The following is a 24,988-nucleotide window of genomic DNA, read 5'->3' as shown; positions in this document are numbered from 1 at the left end:
GCGGGAGCTGGAAAACCCGGCGAGCACCGTGGGATCTCGCTCCTGCGTGGGAGGCACTATTTCTGCGGGAAGAGGCTCCGATTGCTTGGCAGCCGAGCCTGGGACCGGGCCTGCCCTCCCGGCCCTGCCCGCAGCCCGCGGCGGGCGGAGGAGCGGGGGGCGGCGGCGGGATGGGCGCTGCCGTCGGGGCGCGGAGCCCCGCGAGGGATGCGGGACCCCCGCGAGGGATGCGGGATCCACGTCAGAGATGAGGACCCCCGCCAGGGATGCAGAACCCCACTAGGGATAGGGACCCCCGCGAAGGATTTCGGACCCCGCGAAGAATGGGGACCCCGCAAGGGATGCGGACCCTCACAGAGGATCCCCGCCAGGGATGCGGGATCCTCGTCAGAGATAAGGACTCCTGAGAGGGATGGGGATCCCTGCCAAGGATGCGGGACCCCCGCCAGGAATGCAGAACCGCGCTACGGATGAGAACCCCTGTTAGGGATGTAGGACCCCCGCCAAGGATAGAGATCCCCGCCAGGGATGCGGAACCCCCGCCGGGGATGTGGCCACGGCGAAAGATGGGGACCCCCGCCAGGGATGCGGCAGCCGCCCTTTCGCTGCCCCTCTGCTCGCACCGGCGCTCCCGCAGCGCCCCCGCACCAGGCCCGCCGCGAGAGGAGTGAGGAGCTCCTTCCCGGGAGATCCCTCCTCCCGTCCCCACTCGGGTCCTAAAATGGTGGGTCGGCCGCCTGCCCTCCCTCCCCTTCCTTCTCCCTCTTGTCCCCCTCCCTGCCCCTTGTTCCCCTCCCCGCCCGCCGCCCCCGCCCCGGCCCCGCGGGGCAGTCGCCCCTCGGTCCGCGCCGGCCCGCCCGGGCTCCGCGGGGCTCCAGGCCCGCGCCTCCGCGGGGAGCCCGGCAGCGCCGATCCCGGGAACACCGCCGCGCCTTTCCCGGGAACACGGCGGCGCCTCCCCCCGCTCCCCGCCCGCTCCCGCCGTACCTGCGCCGGGCTCGCACCGCGGGGCCGGGGCAGCGCTGCCCCCGCCGGCGCCCCTCGGCCGCCGCCCTGCGCGGGGCCACAGGTATGTCATGAGCGCCGAGCGGGCCCAGGTGAGCCGGGCACACCTACAGGAAGGCGGCAGGGCCGCCCTGATTGGCGAGCGGGGCCGCGGCCGCGCTCCCACAGCGGGGCAGGGCCGGGCCGGGCCGGGACGCGGCGGGTCCTGTTCCCGCTCCCGGCGCGTCCCAGCGCAAGGTATTTTCCTTCTTTCTCTTTTTTCTTTGCCTTTTTTTTTAATTCAGTAATATGAATAGGGGTGAAGGGCCTGGAGGGGAAGCCACACGGGCAGCTGAGGGCACTTGATGTGTTTGCCTGGAGGAGACTGAGGGGAGACCTCACAGCATCTGAAGCTTCCTCAGGAGGGACAGGCACCGATTTCTGCTCTGGGGTGACCAGGGACAGACCCGAGGGAACACCTGGAAGAGCTGTGGCAGGGCAGGTTCAGGTTGGTTACCCCAGAGGGTGGTCGTGCACTGTACAGGCTCCCCAGGGCAGTGGTCACAGCACCAAGGCTGCCAGAGCTCAAGAAGCATTTGGACAACTCTCGGGCACATGGTGTGACAGGGCATGGTCCTGTGCAGGACTTAAGCGCTGGACTCGATTCTCCCTTCAACTCGGAATATTCTGTAATAACTGCATGTCGCCGGGTTTGGGCGGGGGGAGCGAGCTCTTAGCGCTTGGTTGCTTTGCCTCAGGGTGCACCTGACCCACCGGTCCCCGCTCAAGAAACAGAGGGGCTTTTTATTTTTTTAAGTTTCCTTCATTAGCCGAGTTGTTTTCCCGCTCCTTAACTTTGCATGCGTGAAGCCTTTGTGTTTCCTCCCAAAAGGCAGCCGGGGTTTTAAGGAAGAACGCTGGGTTGTCCCAGGCTTTACAGGATTCCATCCAAGATCGTCAAAGAAATGTTGTAAATGAATGAAACATCTGAATTCAGAAGAAATTAAGCGGGACATGGATAAAAACACCTCTCTAGGCTGCATTAAAAGCTGGATCCAGCGCTGCAATTCTCTCCTAGGTAAACAGGTGATATCCTGAGGAGCCCTGACTGCATCAAAGCTTTGTCTGGCTATGCTCAGCAATGGGCAGAAAGGGGACAGCACATCAGTTCCTAGTAAATTCTGTCCCTGTCTGCCTGTTTGACTGCAGGGACAGGGGCTTACAGTCTGCAGGGACATTTCCCCCCACGTGGGAGTGTGGAACAGAGCCTGTCAGAGAAAACAAAGGGAAAGAAGAAAAGGGGAGGACAACTCGATACAAGGCAGTATGTGTTTGGGATGTCTGGGAGTAGCAGGAAAAAGGGAAACTGATGCAGCTGATTACTGTGATCATAAAAGAAAAAGGGAGAATTCAGAAGTGTTGGGGTTTCTGGGGGTTTTCATTCCATGGCAAAATAAACAGAGTAAGTTGCTTTGTTCTTCACTGCCCTAGTGTTACTAATTGCAGCATATATGCCTGGATTTGCTTAAAGGGGTACAGGATTTATGTGAGGATGCCCTTTACCTCACCACAGATCTTTGCTCACCAAGAATGCAAGGTGTGCAGAGAATTATGCTCAACAGGTGACTGAGGGTGGCTTTACCTATACTGTATTTTCTGTCTCCTCAAATTGATATCCAGAGTCATCTCTTTGCTAAGTCTTTTTTTTTCCCTCCAGGGTGTGCTCTGAAGAGTCCAGCAAAAGAGAAGAGGGAGCTTGGTCTGACCAGCAACATCATACTCATGCTTGTTGCTGCCTTTTGATTCAATAACTCCTTCATTTTTCTGGATGACTTTTTCCAGAAGACTGGATCAGCTCCTGCCATTGAGATTCCTATTCCACATCACTGCATTTACTGACAACAGCGAGGGAAGGGATGCTTCAGATTCCCAAAGGCCATGAAATACTTACTGGGAAGTCAACTCTAGATCACATTTCTCTTAGGCTGGCACTCAGACTTCTGGGGCATTACATAAATAGGTAATGTTTCTTCCTAATGCATTTTGTAAGATCCCAGCAGCTGGCAGTGGGCTTGAATTGGTCATCCTGACTGGAAAACAGCACCTCTGTCATCCAGAAAAGGCAACTCATTGTCTAAGAAAGGCTTAACCTTTACCCCTATTTTTGGCACCTCCAGCATCTGCAGAAGCAGTTTTCTGTTTGCTTTTGTAGATCATATCCTGCGATATCTTGCTTTCTCTGGCCATTGCACAGAGTTTGAGTGCCTGAGTTCTCTTCATGCCTTACCTTGGATGAAGAAGTGCCTGAAATGGGGAGCTGTCAGTATTCACTGCCTGTATCCTTCTGTGGGCCAAGCTCTTCTTCCCTAACTCAGTGGGAACTGGACTCCTGTGTGGGCCTGTGCAAAATTACTGCAGTGCCGTTGAGGAGCTTCTGCCAGTGACATGGAAGGGAGGTCAGTGAAGAATAGGTGGACTCCAGAATCCCTGAGTCTGACTGGCACATCTGGAGACCATCCATCCCACCCCCTGTCTCAGAGCATAGCCAGCTGGAGCTGCCCAGCACTGTGTCTAGTTGGGGTTTTAATATCTCAAGACTCCACAATAATCTCTGGACAATCTGGGGCAGTTTAACTAACCTCACAGTAAAAGAAATGGTTTTCTTATGTTTAGAAAATCTGCACATCTGGAATCCTACACAATGTAAGCAGGAGAGGTCCTGTTCCATGTTGGGATTATCCCCCATTCTCCTTTAAGAAGATGAGCAACAGTAAGTCAGGGATTTTTGGCCAGTGGATCCCACAGCACAGGGGTCCTCCCCTGGCAAGTGGAGCACCAGCATTAGTGGGAAGTGGGTCAGAGAGCAGCACAGAGGTGTCCCAGGTGGATTGGACTGCACTGTGTCATGTCTCAGCCCCACAAACCCTGGGCTGCACCACTCGAGTACCTGGTATGTCCCTCCAAGGAAACACTCCTACTGCAAAGAGGCCCAGCAGTAACATGAGCTGTACCCTGATGTGCTCCTTCTTCCTGCAGAGTCTTGAGCTATCAGCAGGCTGAGAGGCAGCTTGGACACGACCCTCCCACTCAGACATCCTCCTTGTAAACATCCCGTCCTGCTGAAGCCCTGTGCTGGCACGTCTTCGCTGCTCCACAGCAGACATTATTCTGGGTTTAATTCTACTACATGCAAAGCACACAGTTGTTCATGTAAAAAGCCAGGCTGAGAGCAGGACAGAACCTGGCAGTAACTCTTGGTCAAGCTGCTGACATGTCAGAAGTACTGCAGAAGAAGGGAGTTGTCTAAGGATCTTAAAATTAATTAAATCATCTGCTTTAGACCTCCTTGGGAAACCAAGTCACTTCCCTAGGCATGTTTGGCAGCTGTGCCTTATTCCAAGCAGGTGCAAACCTGCGTATATGACAAGAAAAACCTTTGTAATAATGGAAAGTAACAGAACAGTGGACTGGAAGCTGAACTGGAGTAAGTTTACACAAGCAGCAAGTAAAACACCCATCCCCGATGAGTCAGGTCCGGCCATTTCCTTCATTTCCTCCAAGGCTTGCTGGGAACATCCAGCGGTAACACTCAGTCGTCTCCTTTCCTGTCCCTTGTTTACAGCTCTCCCTCAGCAGTGAGCAGAATCCCAGCACCCAGCACTGCATTTTCACAGCAGCGCACAGGGAAATGCAGACTCTCCCAGCCTCAGCTCAGCTTTGGAACTGCAGTGAACTTCTTGCTACAGCTACAGCCTTGTGCAGGTGCTGGGCTAAAAGAGGAAAATATGTCACATTTCCACGCTTTACTAATTTTTTTTTGTTTTCATCTTGAATACAGCCTTGTGATTGACAGAGGTTCTCTATTCTTACAGCCATTGCTTTGGATTCAGTCTGGTAGGACAGAAAGGATGCAGTACATTGTTGGAGTGTGCAAACCATCTCTCAGAGATATGGGTTTGACCTTCCCTGGTTCAGATGAAGGTGTATCTCATGCTCTGATTTCCCCAGATGACAGCAGCTAGGGAGGAGCAGTATTAGCTTTTGTTTCTTGGTTTACTTACAGGAAGTTCCTCATTTATGGAAGTGAGATTGTGCCGGTCTTAGAATCTGCTTCAGTGCCAGCTGTATGTGGGTGCAGTTTTAAGGGTGAGCTCCTACTGTTGTCTGGCAGAGTCCTCACTTATACCAAGTGTTCAAGAAACTGTGGACTTCATATAGACAAGTTCTGGAATCTTTCTTGAAATTTATTCAGTGATATGTCCAGGTGGCTGTGACAGAAAGGCTCAGTAAAACAGAGAACTGGGAAAGCCCTTCAGGTGATATGGCTAGAGATTCTTTCCTGTGTGAAACTAGTTATAAACCCACATAATCAGATTGAATAACATCAGCTCTGAGACAAAACCCATGTGTGTCAGAGAGCAAGTACATCCCAAGAGAAGCAGGCACAGACTGAAATGGGTTCTCAAGTGCCTTCTGTCCTGGGAATCCCAGCTAGCCTGCAGCCAACAAATTACCTAGAGAAAACACTGTGTTTGCTCATGTAGAATAAAGCCAGGACCAAAATAATCCACCAAAATTACATATCTTTATAATCCTTATTCAGCCTCATCCATTTGTTTTCATACAAAAAGCAATAAGGACTCGGTACAAATGGACACCTGCATAGTGTTTCCTGCTCACAAACAGTATCCAGCAGCTCAGCAACTGAATTTTCAGTGAAATAGGAGTAAGATTTTACATTTTTAGGATGATTTTCCTCAGCCAAATTGGCAGACACCATGTTTCATGTACCTACTGCAGTGTAACATCATGCTCCTTCCTTCCTTCATGTTGAATATATGGCTTTTTAAGCCCTATTCCTACCTAATTAATATATAGAAACCTACATTGAAGTGTCCCTGCAGGTAAATAACACAAGCTGCACTTTTTTTTTTCCAATTCCAAAAAATTAGTGCAGGGAAAAGCTGGTTTATGACCAAGAACATAAATAAGGGCATTGTTGGTACTTTACATTGAATGTCATTTTTATGGAGTAAGAAACTGTTGCAGTAATTCCTGGCCTGTTGTCCACACACATCAGGAGACCTGGGAAATACAAGGCAATATCTGTAGACAAGGATCCAAAACATAAATACAGGGTAAACCCCCCAGTGCTTCATACTATTAAGATAAGCCATGGAGAGAAAAAAGCATCTCTACTGGAGGACTGAGTAGTTGAGCAAGGAGAAAGATGGGAAAGCTTTTAATGGGCTTTGCCTACTTCATAATCAAAAGTTTTAATTCTTGGTAATCCAGAATCACAACATTGATCTTACTATCTAGAAATACCACAACAAAATTTTGAAAAATCTTAATGCGAAGTGCTTATGCAAACATTTCCAAGCAGCTGTTCTTTTACAGCAATCCACACAGGCAATTCCAAATTTTAAGGAAATCTTTGGCCTTATCCTTTTCCCCCAGTGAGTTGATCTATGCAAAGGATAGCCCAGTTTCTTGTTCCTGGCAGGTACTACCTCTCACAGACTGAAACCCTCTGTTGCAGCTCCCAGGAAAGTTTTAGGAGGCAGCTCGTGGTTTCCTGTGGTGCTTTCAATTTCTGTGTTGTGATTCTGAACACTGCAAAAAGCTATTTTTTCCCCAAATCCTTCTGTGATCTCGCACACACGTGGCCTTCAAAGGTCTGTGAGAACAGCTGAGAGCTTTGTGGGCTGCAGCGCTGGGGAGCAGCAGCTTCCTGAGGATATTGTGGAGTCTGATTCAGGCAGTGAGGCTGCTGTGGTGTTTCCAGCTGTCTGGGATCCAGTTCTTCAGATCCCTGTCTTAAATATTGCCTCCCCTGGACAGGAGACTAATTTGTTCACAGCTTGGCCCCTCTGTGCTTTTTTTTCTGCTGGGGCTCCATGCAGAGCTTGGGCTGTAATTCTTTAAAGCTGTCATTTCCTCTACTCCTGCGGTATTCCTGATCCCACAGACATTGAAGAATCGGCTTCTCCCTGCATACTGGTGGGGTGGGTGGCCTGTGAATTTGACCTCTTGGGATGGAGGAAGTTGGTGGAGATGAGCAAACAGATAAATGGGGATTTGCCAGTGTCGTGTCCAGCCGTCCTTCCTGCATGGTGGCTGCAGAAGGACAGAGAGCTGTGCAGAAGATAATTGCTTGGATGAGATGCAGACCTGAAGCAGAGCCCTAATGTTATGTCTTGGTGCAGTAAATAGTTTCCCAGACCATTCCATCCATACATCTCCCTCTTTCAGATCCACATGCAGATAATTGCCGGATTGAGGCTCTTAACAGCCTTGCTGCTTGACTTTACCTGCCCCTCACCCACTGATATTTCCCTCCTTTAGGAGTGAGAAAAGGCTTAAATAGAGAAGACCCATGATAACAGCCATTTTCTCCTTTTCTTCTTTGAGAAGTCCAGGAGAAGGCTCCTTGGACTCAAAACACTTCCACTCCACATTTGCTAAGGGAAGAACTTAAGCAGAGTCTTCCTCTGAACTTTTCTTGTATATATGGACGTTCATGGCAATAACTTAAGTTAGGGGGTGTATGACACTCAAAGCCCTCTGTAGAAATGATGCTAATAACAAATCAATTTGCTGCCAGAACAACCAGGACACTTCAATCTGCCTTTCTGTTCTGTCCAGGTGGGCCAGTCATTTCTTCAGGCTTTCTGCTCAACTGTGAGCCCTAAAAGTAAATCGCTGTAAGGAAAAAGTGGAATACAGGCAAAATCACATCACTGCAGGCAATCTTATTCTAGTCCAGAGCTGCTGAAAGCCCATCCAGTGATCCAGTCCCTGCTCACTGGGAAACCACTGTGCTAGGCCTCTTCGTAGCTGAAATGCTCATATGATGATGTCCATCCAAGTGGTGTTGCTTGTGGTGTCAGTCAGTAGTAATGACTCAGATCAGCCCTTCACTTTCCTTCCTCTCAGTGGTTAGACACAAAATCCATCCCACAAACAGATTAATCTGTCCCATTCACCAGTAAAGAGGATTCCCTGTTAATTGCACACACAATTTGCTAGTTTGTACTAAGATCCTCTTGAATGGCTATGAAATTAACAGAAATCCCAAATCCTTCCTGTGACCTGGATGTAGCATTTGGTGTTTTGTTTTAGCTTTTTTTCGTGGATAAAATCCCTCATAATAATGTAACTTTTCGTGAGATAAACATTGTAATTTCTCATAAGCTTAATTTTTGCAGGGGAGGATAAACAAAGCCTGAAATGTGCCTCCCTCGACGTTCAGTGTCATGCAAAGACCTTGAGGTGGAGGCCTGAATGTGTAATAGTGTAGTGCCCCCTCATGGGAAGCTGTTCCTGGTGCTGTTTCCTGGCTGCATCCAGGTGAGAGAACAGGAACACAAACACCATCCTGTTCGTTGTATGTGTTCCTGTATGTTGATGAGGTCAGTACAGCGTCACACCAGCAGCTTTAAAGAACAACTTGCCTGTTCCTCTCAGAGTTTTTGTTAGGCTCGGGCAGGCAGTTGCACTGGATGACTGCTGAGGCTGTCTGTGAGAGTGTTCAAGAAAGATTTACCATTTTATTGTAGTTTTAGCTTTTTTCAAAATAAAATCTCTGTGATTTTAGGCACAGAAGGAAACGTGAGCCCCTCGTTCAGCTCAAGGCACGTGAATTAAGCTGGCACACATAACAAGTGTGTGAGGCTGCAGACTGGCTGCTCACTCCCTGTCTGAGCATGGTGGAAATCAAGTTTAGCCTAAAAAAACCAGTCCCTAGTCTTTTCCTGAACAGAGGGGGGTAGTTGGGCACTGGAAGCAAATCCTACTGCCTGGGATACCCTCCCCTGTACAGCAAATTATTTCTCCTATTCCTAACAGCAACAGGAGAAAACCTGTTTCCTCTAGGCTTTGCCTGATCCCTCTTCATCCCCTACTGTGCAGAAGTTTGGTGGCCCTTGATCTTCTACCCCATCCTGATATTCTCAACACCCAATCCTAACCATATATCACTGAACCCTCACCCTGCTGCAGAAACTGCCAAAAGGTCCATGCTGTGGTTCTCCAGAACACCTGCATGGTGTCAGTCCAGGATAATACAACTCATCAGGGTCTTCCTGGAGTGCATAACTGTGGTCACAGAGATCTTCTGTGAGACAAGCCCTTACTGTACCCCAAATTCACTTAGTTTCTGATCCCTTGGTAGACCTTGAAAATGCCTGTTCTCTACTGGACCATGGTAAGACAAGACCAAATTCCAGCTAGGCCACTCATGGCAGCTTTCCTGGAGGCCCTAAAGTTCACATGGATCCTGTAATGGCCCACAAATCTAATAATAGAAGGGTGAGCACAGGTTCCTGAAATCACCTCTGTGATGTTGGCCTGTTTTATACCAAGGGAGGATTCCCCATGCCCCATACTCCACTCAGCTATGGAAAAAGAAACTTTTCCCATATGGTGGATTGTAAAGATGCATGTGAGCTTGCAGAGAAACACACCCATGCACATGGCCTGGGGAAGTATTGTTTGTTTGGAGCTCTGATGCCATTGTTGGAAGGGCAGACTGAAGCAGCATTGTTTTATATCAGCAAAAGCACAAAGGCTTTTGTCCTTAACACAGAAAGGGCCTTTCTTGTGATTCATGCTCTGTGATATTTTTAGTTTTCTTTGCATTTAGTTAAAAATGGCACACGAATAATACTGCAAATAAAAAAATAAAAGCAGGATGACCCTATAAAAACAGTTTTTTACCTTAGAAAAAACCTTGCTGCATTACACTGGAGGCTCAGATTGTAAACTGGCTTAGGCAGGGACCACATCCTTGTCCTGTGCTCAATGTGCTTTTGTCACAGAGACTCTTTTCAGAAATTTCCACACCGCCTGGGACAGGTGAGTTGCAGCCCCCAAAAAATCAGAGAATAAAGAAACAAAGACTAAGAAGTTGTTTAAAGGTTAGCTTGTCACAGCTGTAAGCCGGTGGATATGAGATCTAGATGTTTGCTGTTCCATTCCCTGGACCTCCTCCTTGTTAGTGATGCACAAAGAACCCACATGATCTCCTCAGGCCCATGATCTCAGTAGAGTACTCACATCCAAGCCCTGTTACCCCTCTGCCCTGGAGCATTGTCAGACTGCTCTCTGTAGTGTCTGGGGTTGTGCCTCATATTCCCTGTAAGACTCCCAACAGTGGCCTGAATATCTTTGTCTTTATCCCATCTCTGGTGCAGGAGTGAAGGAATGCCTTCCTTGCAGGACTCAAAGTGACCACACTCCATTCAGGGGTTGATTTCCAGCTGAGATGGTTTCATTGATGCTGAGTGAGACAAGAACCCTGGCTCCAGCTCTCATGCTTCTCTCTGGTGTGAACCAGCTGATGCTGAGTCAGGTCAGAATTCCCATCAAAACCCTTTCCACAGTTACAGCACCTAAGGGGTTTCCCTCCCATCTGGGCTCTCTATTCAAAGTGTGTTAATTTTCATATGAATTTTTAGGTGATGGGTCTCCTTATTTTCAGCTGGGGCAAAGTCACAATCAGCTGGAATAGAGGGAGGAATAAAATTGCCCCAAACACCACATGAAAAACCGCATTTATGAGAGTGAAAGCCATGAACTGATTTTTCAGTTTAAGGGTTCTTGGGTCAAGAGCTTGCAGGCTGGAGTTCATGGGTTCTCATCTTCCATCTGTCACCAGTTCCAGAGTCCTTGACCAGTATGCTTGCCTCTTTCTGCTGGTGTGTTCATCATAAAACAGTGCTAAATCATACTCCCCAGGCTATTTTGCAAAGGCGTGATGTCCTCAGTAGATAATATCTGTACATGACTTTGAACACTCAACATTCTTTTTAGAGCTCATCAAATGAGCTGCCTTCAATGTGTCTAGGCAGCTTATCCACTTTGTGGATATGCTGTCCCTGAAGTTCAGAGATACCAGAACTGGCTCTGGGAAGGCCCATCTTATCCTCACAGGGTTTGTAAGTGGGAATATGCCTAGATTGTTTCAGTTTGGGTCTGGAAGCCCACAGTGAAGAGCCCAAGCTAATGGACTCTGATGGAGCCAGAAGGCACAGAGGCACCTGAATGGCTCCCCACAGATCAGATCAGACCCATGAGCTGTAGTTCATCATCATCATCATCATTATCATCATCATCATTATCATCATCATCACTGATCCTGTGCTGGTCCTGAGGGTGAAGCCTTGAAGTACAGCCTGCACCACACTCTCCAAAATTTCCATCTCCCCAAGGACTTTTTACCCTGTGTCCCAACAGATGTGGGCTGTCTGTGTTTTCAGGTAGCACTGGGCCTGAACTCACAAACATGAGCCAAGTGTCTCCCTAAGTCACTGGAGGTCAGTCAATAAAATGGACGGAGGAAAAGCTTCTGGTATTGTCCATGGAATTGCAGCAAGCTGCCCAATCAGCACACAGACCTAGCCAGCTGCACGATGGAGTTACTGGTAGTGGGACCATTTGGTGGTGAAAGACTAGACTGTACTCAGGATCTGATTAAATGATAGACACCCTCAACATCTCCAAAAAAACCCTTCCTAACTCTGTCCATTAGGTATTCCATTCCATTAATATGTTCTGACAGCCTCAGTTACTCCCAAGGGAGTGGGAAGGTCTGAGTGCCACAACTTTGTATCTTGGGAGTATTCTCTGTAGTGGATACCAAAAGAACCATATGATCTGTTTTTTTCCAGTGCCTGAGGTATGTTGTGGCTCCATAACATCAGATGGTGAAGAGATGACTGCATAACCTTGCTGTGAGACTGGCCCAGCCCACAAGCATTTCAACAGGAATAAAAGTGCTCCAAAGAACACAGAAGTTACCAGTGCTTCTCTGCAGGTCACTACATGGGAGCAGGAGATAACTGGAGAAGGGTTGGTTGCAGGAAGGAGGTGTGGTGAGGTAACTTGTATGATAGAAATAGTACTAAAAGATCTTGGCAGCCTTTACTTGCTCAACAACTGCATGGCCATTTCTTTGAGAGGAAAGATCAAAGTTTTCTATCCAAATGATATTTTGAATTTGAATGTAGTAGTAAAATCAGGATTTGTAAAACTACAGTAGTTTTGTTATCCAAATGCTAAGCTTTTTATTTATCACACATACATGGTCCATGTGACATGTGTGCCTGTTTTTAGTTTATTTTTGAAAAGGATATGTGGATTTTTGCTTCCCAAAGGCTGAGGAATAGCATGGCAGTGCATTTTATAGTGAGAGAGCACAGTGATGTCTGGTTAACTTCTTAAGCTTCTGATACAGGGGGTTTCACAACTCTCAGATAATCTGTTCCAGCACTGCCTTACTCAGAGAACATTTTTGCAACATCTAGCCTTTTTATTTTCTTGTCTTCTTTTCTTTCCTGGAAATTCAGTCGATTAGATCTTATCTTTGTCCTTCCTGCAGTGTAATCACTGCCTCTCTTCATAGCAACCTCCTCATGTACTGCAATTGCACTATCATGTCCTTCCCTATTTGCAGCTGTCTCCTGTAGACTCAACAAACCCAGTTCCTTCACTTCTTCCCAGAGATTGTTTTCCAACCTCTTATCCCTGCAGATGTTCTCCCATGCCTGTGCTCCCTGCCTGAATGAGGCTTTTGCTGCTTCCTGCCTGGTTTCAGTAGTGGCTTCTTGCTTCCCTCCAGCCATGTACTGCCAGTCTGGGCACCCCCTTCCCATTCCTGGTGGCTTCCCATGGTGGGGTTGGCCAGGATTCCTGCTGGGGCTGAGCGAGGATGCTGTGTGGGCGCAGGGGCCCTGCGGAGCCAGGTGCTGGGAGCAGGATGCCAGGCCCCCAGGCCCTGTCAAGCACAGGAACCAGCATGTGCAGTTTACTCCTCACACCTCCCAGCCCTGCCAGGAAACCAGTGTCCTTGCTTTATGGGGCTTGTCCTGAATTCCCAGGTTCAGGAAAGTCACCAGCTCTCTCCTCACATGCTCTCAGATCATAAAATCACAGAATGGTTTGGGTTGGAAGGACCTGAAAGATCATCCAGTTCCAACTCCCTGCCATGGGCAGGGACACCTTCCACTAGCCCAGATAGCTCAGAGCCCCATCCAACCTGGTCTTGGACACTTCCAGAGGATGAGGCAGCAACAGCTTCCCTGGACAACCTGAGCCAGGGTCTCACCACCCTCACAGGGAAGAATTTCTTCCTAATACACAATCTAACCCTGCTCTCTGTCAGTTTTAAGCCATTCCCCCTTGTCCTGTCACTCCAGGACTTTGTAAAATAGTCTCTCTCCATCTTCCCTGTAAGACACCTTTAATACTGAAAGGCCACATAAGGTCCCCCTGGAGCCTTCTCTTTTCCAGGCTGAACAACCCCAACTCTCTCAGCCTGTCCTCATAGAAGAAGGCAATTAATTTCTGATTAACTTCTGTTAATCTGTTTGGAGATTCTCTTAGGAGGCAGAGGTCCCCGTCTTCTAAGGTTTGTGAGTATTTCAAGATCTCCTAGAGAAGAAGGGCTACCAAAAACCAGGTATAAGTCCTCTCCTTCATTTTAGGAGCACCAGCTTCCATACCCAGTTGGATTTAACCAGCCCCACATTTGGCTTGTGACAGCCCTTGTATCAGCTGCTTCAGTGGACAGCAGTGGAAGTCCTGGCCACATGTAGTGTTAGAGAACCAAATCCTTACAGTCTGAAGACCCCAAATAGGGTAGAGAGAGCTCACTATTACCAATATTTCAATTAATACTTTATTATAAAATTGACACATTCTGTGATTGTTTCTTTTACCCTCTTCCCAAAACCCCTTTCCCCCTAAATCATCCTTATGTCCTTCTCATGTTCCCAACAGATTCAGTGACTCTAAACCAAATATTTTGACCTGCTGCCTGGACAAGATATTACATAAACTGCCAAGCAACGTGGATAAGGGCAGTCTGTCCCTGCTGATCCTCCTATGGGGATGCCAATGAGAGCTCTCTGCTCTACCTGGCTACTGATCCCTGGCTATAGGAGCATTGATCACTGCCTGTAGGAGCATTGATCCCTGGCTATAGGAGCATTGATCCCTGCCTACATGAGCCCGCTCATCTCTGATTCCTCTACATGCTTGTTAAATTTCATTGAAATGAGCCAGTTGGTTCCTGTGTCACTAATGGGGGGCTGGACAGTGGATAAAAACACCCTTATTTCTTCAAGAAACTAGAGGAAACATATCTCTATGCCCCCAACAAAAACATATGATGAAATTAGTCCCCAAATCTGAAAATAAATATTTTAATAAAATCAAGTAGAGCTTCTGAACTGTCTTCTGATTTTGAAACTGCTGGGGAGAAATGGACAGTCTTAGGTAGTGATTCATCCAGCCTATTTTAGTGTCTACCTTAGGAGTAGGTGAATCATGCCCTAAAAATGCTTCTCAATATTTGAATAAGGGGCTTTTCTTATTTTGTTTGATGACTTATTCTCAGTTTGTTATTACTTATAATATTTTAAAATTATTTGTGCTTTTAATACAGAGTTAATCTTTGCTCAGGATGAGGATGGGCTGATAATACATTTTTCTCTGAGCTGCTTCAAAAATTCAGCAGTTTCACTCCTGAGATTTTGCAGTTTGTCTTCTGGAAGGGATGTGTGGAATAGAAACAATGAAGTACTAAGACCAAAGAAGACAGAAGCCCAGAGGGCAAAAAGGTGAGCAAGTCAGAATCTGAAACAACACAGTCAGGAAACACAGATGATGTGGTTTCTGTAAAAAGCTTGTTCGCTCAGTTAGAGGGAAAGGGAATTTGTGTATGCATAGCTGTAATTTTACTAACTGTATGTAAAAAAAGGCAGGTTAATTCATTGGATACACTATCCAATGTCATATTATTACATTAGATATTACAGGATATCAGGTTATACTGTTACAGGTTTTATATGTGTGTGTAATGTCGTAGGCTCCAAATCCTGTGCAGAGGAGCCTGACAGAGAGGAAGCTGTGCATGGAAAGTGAAAAGTGGTAGAATGAACAATGTTTTTCTTACATACAACAATCCATCTTTAAAAAGTTGTATCTCTAAGCCTTCAGTATAGCCAAGAAACACTTGAAGATGGCACCTGGCTTCACGGATGGTCCCCTAATGTAAAAACCTCTGTAAGAGTTGAGGATGACTTTTGTCAGTTGTCTGAATTTTCCCTGGAGACTCTCTGCACCAGGACAGCATGTGCAGCTGCTGTATTTTGAAAAAAGTGTGTAGGGGTGCTGTGCTGTTGCTCCTGCAATATGTGTCAGTAGTTTGGTGCTGCTTTCTCTGTCTTCCTGCTTTTTCTTGCTTTTTCATTCCTTTGGTGTAGGATCACGCACGGAGCAACGTGAGAAGTGGTTTAACTCAGCAGGACACAGACCTGAGCAATAATTCATGTTCCTGTGTGGCTGTCTCCCAGCCCTGGGCCAGGTTTGGAAGTTCTTCATCACAGATATTTTATTCTCTCTCTTGTATTTGCTTTTCCCTCCCATTGAGCCTTTGTTAAGAGCAGCTAATGAACTCATTCAGTCTTTTTTTATATGTGTTCTTATGAAAGCCGTATTTTACACTATACGTTGTATAAAATGTGTCTATAAACTTTACTTTTGAAAAGGGTGATAGACTGAGGCATAAAAATCATTTCATTGGGTAGAAGACAGAACTTCATTTACAATAGATGAACACACTGTTGTTCCTCAAAGAAAGCAGCACCCAAGCTATTAATGGAATGGCATTTATCTTTACTAAGTACTGTACACCATATATGCAAGTTGTTCATGTAATGGCATTCATTTTTAATAAAATTTTATCTAATGCTAACCTCTTGGAACCCCCAGAAGTTAAAGATTTGATAAGAATATATCATCTTATTTTTCTTGATTTTTGACCTCAGAGCTATAAAAGTGGTTGTAATGTGAAGTTTTTTCAGTTCCAGACACCCTGAACATTTCCAGTCAACTGCTGTACACATAGGCCTACTGATAAATCTTTGCTTTCTTTGTGACCTCTCACAGATCCCTCAGTACTTGTTTTAAATCCCTCCCCCCAAAAAAACAATGGCTTGTAGATTGAAAGTTTATGGTGGATTTGATGATGATTTGATGATGATTTGATGACTCCTAATATGGGAGTGGTGTGTTGCTATTTTAAAACACAATATAATTGTGGGTGCCTTCCTTGTTGCAGGTACATGATGACAAATCCCCTTTGGTCCCTTTGCCAGTTCAAACATTCATCTTTGGGAAAAGTGAGTGGCCAGAACCCTTGCTGGAGGTGGGTGTGGGGCACAGCAAGCTTTGAACGGGAGGAGCTGAATATATTTTGCCTACTGAGTCATGGTATTAAATGTGGTTTTTACAATTACTTACAGTGAAATTCATTGTAAGAATGAATCAGGCCATCGGTATTTAATCTGAACCAGAGTTGTGCAACTTCAAATGACTCTGCAGGAGGTAGGTTCCTGTGATAGGTTCTTCATCCAGGGCTGTGAAGCTCTTCCAGGCAAAACATGTCCTTGTGGTTACACCTTTTCTTGCATTTCTTTTTGCTTATGTAGAAAACCTGTATGTGTAATAATTTGAAAGAGTGAAAGGCTTTCAAAATTTCTTAAATAAAAGTATTCATTGATAAATAAGTGCCTCAATGGAAATACATGTATTTATTACAATACGTGTTGCTATTAATATAAATGTACAAATATGTAATTAGAAAATGATGTAATAGTTCCTTCTCTGAAAGAAGAAGGAGCATTCTGAATTGAGTTTTGTGGTGGGTGATTTTGCAGTAGTATTATGTGCAATATTTTTGGTTTATACTTCAGGGCAGGGGAGAGAACACTTTCCATTTTTAATTTTGTGTCTTAATGACATAGATAATTTGCAGCTGTTTCTTGTATATTTTCTCAGTTGACTGTACCTAATGCAGTTAAACCATGAAATGTGTATATTATTATGGGATGAGACACTTGCAGCATGAAATGGATCATCAGTATTTAAACTCTGACCTCTAGGTTTGATAAAAACGTTTTAGATCAGGTGTTGTTAACAACAACAACAGTAATAATAATGATGATGATGATGATGATGACACAAAGTTGAACTTTCACTCCTTCTACTATCAACTTTATGGCAATGGTTTTAAAATATTTGTTCTTAAGTGTTTCTTGCTTTCAGAAAAAGCCTACATGCTGTTTGTTTGCAAAGGAAAATGTGAGATTACAGCTGAAATGGAAGTTTATGTGCAAAGGCCTTTTTTCCCCTGTTTTATTTGTTTATTAGTTGTTTTAGGTAACACTGCTTTATCTACATCTTGTACATGATTTATTAGTGAACGTTAACTACTCAATAATCCTAGGACAGAAAGTAATGGGAGAGGAATGGATACTCAGTTCTTCAGTTCAGAATACACTATTCACATTGGATCCCATTTAAATTAAATAACTTTTTTTTCCTAAAGAGCTTCTAGCCAGTTTTCTTGCCTTTCTATTTAATTTTTCAGGGTTGTTTTAGTTTTGTTTTGTTTTTTTACTGCTTGTCATTCCTGAATGCAATTTTGAGATAAAAATATCACGGTATTCCTGGCACCAGCCAATTTTCTTCTTTTGGAAGAACAGATACAGCCTTCAGCCAGTGAGGTATGTTTTAGGTGTGACTTCTAGTCATGATTCTGTTTAAATCGACCTAACTTTTAAGATTTTTGAAATTTTCAAATTTCATTTTAAATTGATAGTTAAATCGAGGATTAAAACAAAATGGAGTTTTATTGCACTCGGTGCACTGTCTGGGAGAACATGAAGGATTCGGCCTCCCTGCCCTCTCCTGCAGGTAAAAAAACCAATGGATTTAACAGCACCTAAACATTTTTAGCCCTCCACAGAGGGAAATTAACACACTCCATTTCTTTCCTCTGGCCCAGAAGTACTTCTGGACTGGTTTACCTTTGCCAATCAGTCAGCCTGGCTTCTTGGGGACCCTTTTGCCCTCTGTTTTCAGGATGTGTGACAGGGACTGTGTTTTCACATTACAAATTCTGCTGTTTAAGAGGATCCCCCCTCCAGTTTCATCCCTTTCCTCACATATCCCTGCCACATGCCACAGCTGAATGCCCTCCCCATTACAGGAACTCAAAGGCAAGTTTAACTGCTCTGTTGTAAGTAGTTCCCTATTGAAAAGGGGGAAAGAAATTGATGTTAATGTGCTTTTGCTTGGCAGTAGGAAGGATTTGTTGGGTTAGGTAAGCACTGGCTTGCTGTCAGACTAATTGCACCATAGAGTTCACCTTCGGAAACACCAACATTTAAAACAAAGAGGCCTCATGTTTTTGCTTTTAAACCCATTTTATGCCTGCTAAGTCCATAATAAATCACTGAAACAACAGGCAGTTGCCTTGGATGCCTTTTGCACTGGTGCCTGCAGTCAGTCCAGCCCCCAACAATTGGCAGTTTTCTGGCTTTGGCTTCCACAAAATATCTGTGACTGATCCTTTAACGTGATGTTTCCCTTTTGGTTCTGCCCAACCAGGCCTTGCAGCAGTCCCCACACAAGGAGTAGCATTCCTGCACTCTCAGCTACTCCTGTGCTTGCTGCCAGACCACTCTCCCAAGGCTACACTTCTAAAGGAATAACATGCCAGTATTCCTCATAATATTCTCATGATCTTGCCTTCTATTCCACTCTGGTAAGACCCCACCTGCAGTGCTGCATGATGAAAGTGATGCAGCAGCTCTGCTATGAGGAAAGGCTGAGAGAACTGGGATTGTTCAGCCTGGAGAAGGAAAGGCTTTGGAGTGACCTAATTGTGCCCATTCATACCTGAAGGGATCCCACAAGAAGGATGGAGAGAGACTATTTCCAAGGGCCTGGAGTGATGGGACAAGGGGAAATGGCTTCAAACTGACAGAGTGCAGGTTTAGATTGGATATTGGGAAGATTTTCTTCCCTGTGAGGGTAGTGAGGGCCTGCCAGAGGTTGCCCAGAGAAGCTGTGGCTGCCCCATCTCTGGAAGTGTCCAAGGCCAGGTTGGATGGGGCTCTGAGCAACCTGGGCTAGTGGAATGTGTCCCTGCCCATGGCAGGGGATTGGAGGAATGAGATGATCTTTAAGGTCCCTTCCAACCCAAACCATTCTATGCTTCTATAAATCTTTCTGCACTTCTGCCTTTGGATGGAGCAAAGTCTTCATCTAATGACTTCTTCGTCTTTCCTTCACTACAGCAGCAATTGCTCAGGCACCCTATAGAAGGAGCATGTCATATTCCTCAGTAACTGTTTTTAATTGACCAAACAGATTTTCTGCTTCTGAATAAATCTCTAGATTGTTAATTATACTTTCCATCTTGAAATTATGTGTCAGAATTACTACCTGTCTTGTAGTAATGGTCAGGAGTTAGCATGTGTCTCAGGCATGATATTTGGCCACTATATAATGCGTCAGCATCACATAGCAACTAACTGGAATTTAAGCTCTTTCTTTCAATGCATTTTGATGTGTATCACTAAGTAGCACAGGAATAGCATCTTTCAGTCATTTTGGTTTCTTCTTTGGGTTGAGTGTACCCACATTCTGAAATCTCTGCTGCTTGCTCTTGGTCTGGGGCAGGAAGCTGCAAGGGACACACATCCAGACACAGGACCTTCCTGTTCATAATAAAGCCCCTGCTTCTGTGTGCTGGAGGTGACACCAGCTGGTTTTAACTTGCTACTCTGAACACAAAGAGAAGGTGCTTTTCTCACAGAAGGCAAGGCAAGGGTAACAGCCCCCAAAATCACAGGAGGAAATCAGTCCTGACTTCCCATCCTCCCTCTTGTGCTGCCTGTAGAACACACCACTGGGGTTGGACAAAAGAAAGTAGGATGGAGCATCCCAGCAGCAAAAATCTCAAGGAAGAAGACAGTGAAAAACAAAGTGTATCAGTGTTAAATCAAACCATTTGTGCCAAGAAAACAAACTTTCACACCAGGGCAGCAGCCCATGAGACAAAGTCAATCTGCCACAACTTGGTTTTGACTTTTCTGGGTTTACCCCATCTGAAGGTGTGTACTACAGGGATGAAAGGAGCAGGAAGGACTACCGTAAATCCCATGTACAAACATGAAAACACCACTGTTTAGCAGAGCAGAGAAGATGACCCGTGGTTCTTGTGCCACAATACTTAGCATTTCAAAGCAAGCCACACGTTGCTCTGAAATGCCAGCAGATCATCTCTAGAGCATTTTCTAATCATATTTTGCACACTTCTGGATAACTTCTCCTGACTGGTGTCCTGGCAAACTTTGATCTCTGCAGGACTTGACCTTTAAGTGTACAGACTGGCAAAACTATGACAGGTAGGCAAGCTGTGAGCACCCCTTGCTGCTTTACCTGCCAGCAGACTCTTTCAGGCACCCTGCCTTCAGCTTCCCCTGATTCATGCAGAAAGGTGCGTCTAAACCAGACAGAACACCATTTTCTTTCTGTGGCACAGACTTCCTAGGCCTTGTTTCTTGCATGAGAAGTAAGAGAGGTAGCTGCAGAGAAGTTTCAACAACTGCTGCCAGGCATTTGAAGCAATCACTCATGATTGCGGTTTCCCATTCGGTACCAGTGATGATTGAACCCGTCTAAGCCTCTCCTCCACTTCCCTCACTTCCCTTCTGTCACAATGACACAGCTGTTTGTGTGTCTGCACAGTGGATTGGATCAGGAGCTGATCCAGCTAAAAATAACCAAGGGTAGACTGGGGAATTATTACTTTTCAGGCACTGAAACTTTCCAATCTGTGTTGGGCTGCAGTTGCACACACAGCAAGCGGAGCACGGGCTAAGTGCCCACTAGGACACGCAGCAGAGGAGATGAGGGACCATCATGCTGCTTTTGAAAGAAAAGCAGATGGAACCAGAGCTTCAGTGGGGTGAGCAGAGCAGTACAAACCTGGCAGCTCCACTGCTCAAAGGCACTTAAGAGATGAGCACTGATTCTACCTGCATAACATATGCTTGGAAAAGATTCAAAAGCTGGATCTCCTCTGGAAATACACCCTGTGTGCAAAAAAAGGTACATTTCTGTTTAATGCCCTTGTTCTGCTTTCTCTTAACTCACTGCTGCTCCCCCCAGTCTGCTGTTTGATGACATGGTGGCAACACCGACTAAAGGACCCGCTGAGCGCTGTGGATGTTTGTTACCACCCACCCCGGACTGCAATTTTCCCTCCCTTCTGCCAGCCCTGCTGTTTGTGGAGCTGTGCTGAGCACTGGATCAGGGAAGCAATCCAAGTTAAAAATAACCCAGCGGTTGGGAAGAGCTTTAGCCACCCAATTTAATCTGCTGTCACAAGTCAGCGAGGGTTGTTTGCAACTGCAGGCTGTCATGAAAGCCCAGTCTCAGAGATACCTATTCAATACAGGGAATATGAACTTTTCACCCAGATGAAGGAGCCTTTTGAATGAGGAGGCAGGAATCCCTCGCCCATGTTCATGAGGAATAAGAGAGCAAATCTTACTGTGCATAGATGCCAGCACAAAACATCTTCACACAAACTTTGCTTTAGCATTTCTTCATGTGATGCTTTTAGAACAAAAGTTAGTGGCCATGTGCACTGTTCAGCTGATGGATAGTCTTTATTCTCTGGCTTAGAGAGAAAGCCACTATGATTTTCAAGTACTGGAAGGGTACTGCAGATTTGGGGGCTGTGGTATCACTAAGAGAAGGAATAGAAGAGCCTTCTTCACAGACATGAATTCAATAGCTCAGTGGTACAGAGTGAAGTAACAATTTGTGGATATATTCCAGAAGAACTCCTTTTCTTCTCTGCTCTGGAGAAGCAATGCCATGGCTGTGATGCACCAGTACTGACCTACAGGATCACAGCAGCAGTGACATCATTTTCACCTACTCACAGGCATGGAGGGAAGCATCTGTAATTATTCATTCTCTCTTGTATTCCAAGGCATATCTGGGTTTCTTCTGGCATCTCTCTTCAGTTCATGCCTCCTGGGTTGAGTGTTTTTAAATACTAGTCATTTCCTTTTTTCTCCCCCTCCTGCTTCTGACTTGGCACTTCACTGCTTCTCTCCCTAGGAATTGCCCCTACTGTGAGATGGCTGTCTTGAGCACTCATGGCAAAGAAGGTGAATCATCAAGAGACTCAGAGCCTGAGGAATTTCAGGATCTTCTCCGGTTAAACTTCCAGAGAGAGGAATTCACTTTTTCTCCACATGCATTTGTGGCCCGGTCCACAATGAGGTGGAAGAAGCAGGTGAAACCCACAGTCACATTAACATGAGGAGCTACATCCCATATTTGCGAAAGGAAAGCAAATGCCTGAAGCTTTCACACCAACCCCTGGGCTTAGAACAGGCCTGACACACAACATCCATGCTGACCATGCCAGGTGATTCCTTACATTTCAGGGTCCAGAACAAATACCAGCATGTTTTTCCATCTTCTTTCACCTCTTTAAGAATATTAGGACTTGTGTTCAGTGATTTTAATTATCTCTCTAGACACAAGGAAATTTGTTCTGTTCCACCCCCTTCCCTCTGCATTCCCATTTCTGCGTCCCTTCTTGTGATAGCTGCTAACTCTTTTTTCCCAACAAAGCACCTTGTGGTTCCTTTTTGACCCTGGGTTCTCATAAGGGTTTGATCATATGCCCAATGCAATCTCATATGTCCAATGCACACTGTATGTAAACTCTGTTTTTCCTGTTTTGCTTGGTATTTCTGCTTGCCTGAAGGCATAGACAGAAATCAAAGGTCAGCTGTTAAAGAGATCAGGCAAGAAAAGAAAGCACTTGACCAACAAAGAGGCATCTTCTTAAGCACAATAGCCACATGCAGAGCTGTGAGAAGAAAGTTCTCAGTCCCTGTACTAGAAAAGATTTGCTAAGGCTGGGAAAAGGAAAATCAAAGGACATAACTTAGGCCTGTCCAAAGCTCTGACATCTGTAAAGAAGAGTTCTATGTGCTTTGAGGTGATTTGGGGTAAGCACGGTGAGGCTGCCCTTTTGTGAGGAGAAACACTGACAGAACAGGGACTGACACAGAGAAGCCTCCTCTGTGGTTCTGTGCTTGAAGATGGGAAGGCACAAACAAACACCTGAACCACGGGTAGGCAGAGTTCAGCAGGTTGTGGGGAAGGTCAGCCTGAGGGAAAGACAGAACAGTCAATGGTGCAGAGCAACACATGACCAGCAGCAGAGCAATTGCAAGAGCTCTATAAAACAAAAAATAAGTCCAGCTAAATCCATCACAGGGTTTGCTGTGGTGGCAGAGTTATTCTGAACAGTCTGTCTATAAGACTGCTTGGGCAAGTCTCTTGGAAACAAGGAAACACTGAGTTTGTACATCTTTGCACTCTGTGCATCCATGAGGATGTTTGGACTTGCTATATCCTGCTTTAATCAACAGGTGCTTTATCAAGTTTGGCATGGAAAGGGGAAAGGCTTTCAGAGCGTGGCACATAAGGGTGTAAGCAGCAAAGAAAACTACTCCAGAAATGCCCCTTCTGGCCTCCCTTTGCTCCGTCTCCTGAAATTTCCTGTGTTTTCCCATGTTTCCTTTTTTTTCAGAGATGGGGGCTCCTCCTGTTGTGTCTCTGGCTACTCAGACCAGTGTTTTGGGGGGGTAAAGGGAAAACTCAGCCAGAAAGAACCATTTGCTGTGTATCAAACAGAACTTTTGTTTGTTTGATGTATCTCAAAAAATGTGTCAGAGATTACACATAAAATGCTTTCTAAAATTTATTAAACACACAAAACACACCTCCTGTCCAAGATTAAAAGAAATATGTTTTCCCAGTCACAAACAATGAGGCAAGGAGGAATTTGAGAGTAAAAGGTGTATTTCAGTCATCACTGTTACAGATATTTTTTTCAGCAGGGCACTACAAAACTGGATCCCATTTAACTCCCATGGAAGAACTGGGAACACAATCTCAGAACAGCTGCAGCTCTGCTAGAACCAGGTTCATCTACCACTAACATAGTATGTCACTGCACAGTAAAAAAGACAAACCACTTTCTCTTGTAAGGGAATGGTGAGCAAGCAGTGCCCTCCTCTGGCTTTTCAGATTCTTGCAGAAATGTTAGAAAATTAAGTCCCATTCTAAGAATGTCTTGGGCCAAGAAACTGATGCTCAGGAGGTCACTCTGGGGAGACAGTGAGAAAGGAAAGGAGAAGAAGGAAGGGAAGGGAAAGACAAAATGGAGGGAAGGAAAGGAGGGAGGGAGACGGGACAACAACACTGGGGTGACAGATTTTATTTAAGAGATGTCATTAATCCATTTATCTACCTTAAGTGTTTCCATAGTGCCATAGTTCCACTGCTGTGTCTAAGCACAACAGGAATTTACAGTATTCTACAGAGCCCCTGCAGCTGGTGGGAAAATCTGGGCACCAGCTGGTGACCACAGGTCTGGGATGGAGTGTGCTAGGGATGCTCTGCTGTAATTACAGCAGTTAATTTACATTTTCCAGTAGCCACCCACTATGACCCCTGGCTGCTGTGAAAGGGAACCTTCTGGTTCTTGCCTTTTTTTCACATTCCCAATACCTTCTGAATTTGGCTCATCAGTGCCCACAAAGTGATTAAATCCCTGGAAGAAGACGAACATACCCCGTAACTTCTGCAACAGCAAAACAAGGGTTGGTACCCAGATTCTCCTCTCAAGCTACATAACCACAAACAGTAAAGGGCAGACAAGGCAAGGGAAATTAATTATTTCAGCCAAGTGGCACTGAAGAGGAAAAACTAACAGTGGCTGGAGAAAGAACTCCAGTAATGTGGTTACACTGGTGAGCAATCCCATCCTAGCTGCTGGTGAATAGCTGTGAACCCTAAGGCCACAGGGATTTGGAACAGTTTGATAAAGACCCTAGAAATAAATGCACATCAATCCTTTTAATTCACAGAGCACTGCTAAGTATACACAGCACTTCACAAAGCACATAGAAAGAAAAATGCATGTTCTGAGGACTGCTGTGAAGGGGCAGGCACCCAGGCAGATACATCTCACAAGGTGTGACAAAACATCTCCACCTTGGCCATGGCATTCGATTCCAGTACCAGGGAAGGAGGATGACAGAGC

The 24,988-nt window shown here is 45.7% G+C and overlaps 1 protein-coding gene and 2 long non-coding RNA genes across 7 annotated transcripts in view; 2 read left to right on the top strand and 1 right to left on the bottom strand.

Annotated features, from left to right (window-relative positions):
- ARHGEF5 (Rho guanine nucleotide exchange factor 5) overlaps window positions 1-1,132 on the bottom strand; it is a 40,847-nt gene extending 39,715 nt beyond the window's left edge. For both annotated transcript variants that reach the window (XM_071551460.1, XM_071551461.1), the window contains exon 1: window positions 988-1,132. The gene's annotated coding sequence lies outside the window, so the exon portion shown is untranslated. The remainder of the gene's footprint in view (window positions 1-987) is intronic.
- Window positions 862-8,667, top strand: LOC139670151 (uncharacterized). Of its 4 annotated transcripts, XR_011697414.1 has the most exons (4): window positions 862-1,492; window positions 1,877-2,062; window positions 2,702-3,934; window positions 4,021-8,667. It is a non-coding gene; the product is annotated as an uncharacterized lncRNA (long non-coding RNA). The 4 variants fall into 4 exon arrangements; XR_011697413.1 differs by having other exon boundaries at window positions 862-1,069; window positions 2,702-8,667; XR_011697412.1 differs by having other exon boundaries at window positions 862-1,242; window positions 2,702-8,667.
- A 6,524-nt stretch (window positions 8,668-15,191) lies between these two features.
- On the top strand, window positions 15,192-16,536 carry LOC139670152 (uncharacterized). Its single transcript, XR_011697415.1, has 3 exons — window positions 15,192-15,355; window positions 16,112-16,198; window positions 16,296-16,536. It is a non-coding gene; the product is annotated as an uncharacterized lncRNA (long non-coding RNA).
- Window positions 16,537-24,988: the final 8,452 nt, after the last annotated feature.

Source organism: Pithys albifrons, chromosome 3 (genome assembly GCF_047495875.1).
Source record: "Pithys albifrons albifrons isolate INPA30051 chromosome 3, PitAlb_v1, whole genome shotgun sequence".
NCBI lineage: Eukaryota > Metazoa > Chordata > Aves > Passeriformes > Thamnophilidae > Pithys > Pithys albifrons.
Note: the sequence above shows the minus strand (reverse complement) of the source record. Positions and strands in the feature narration are given on the sequence as shown.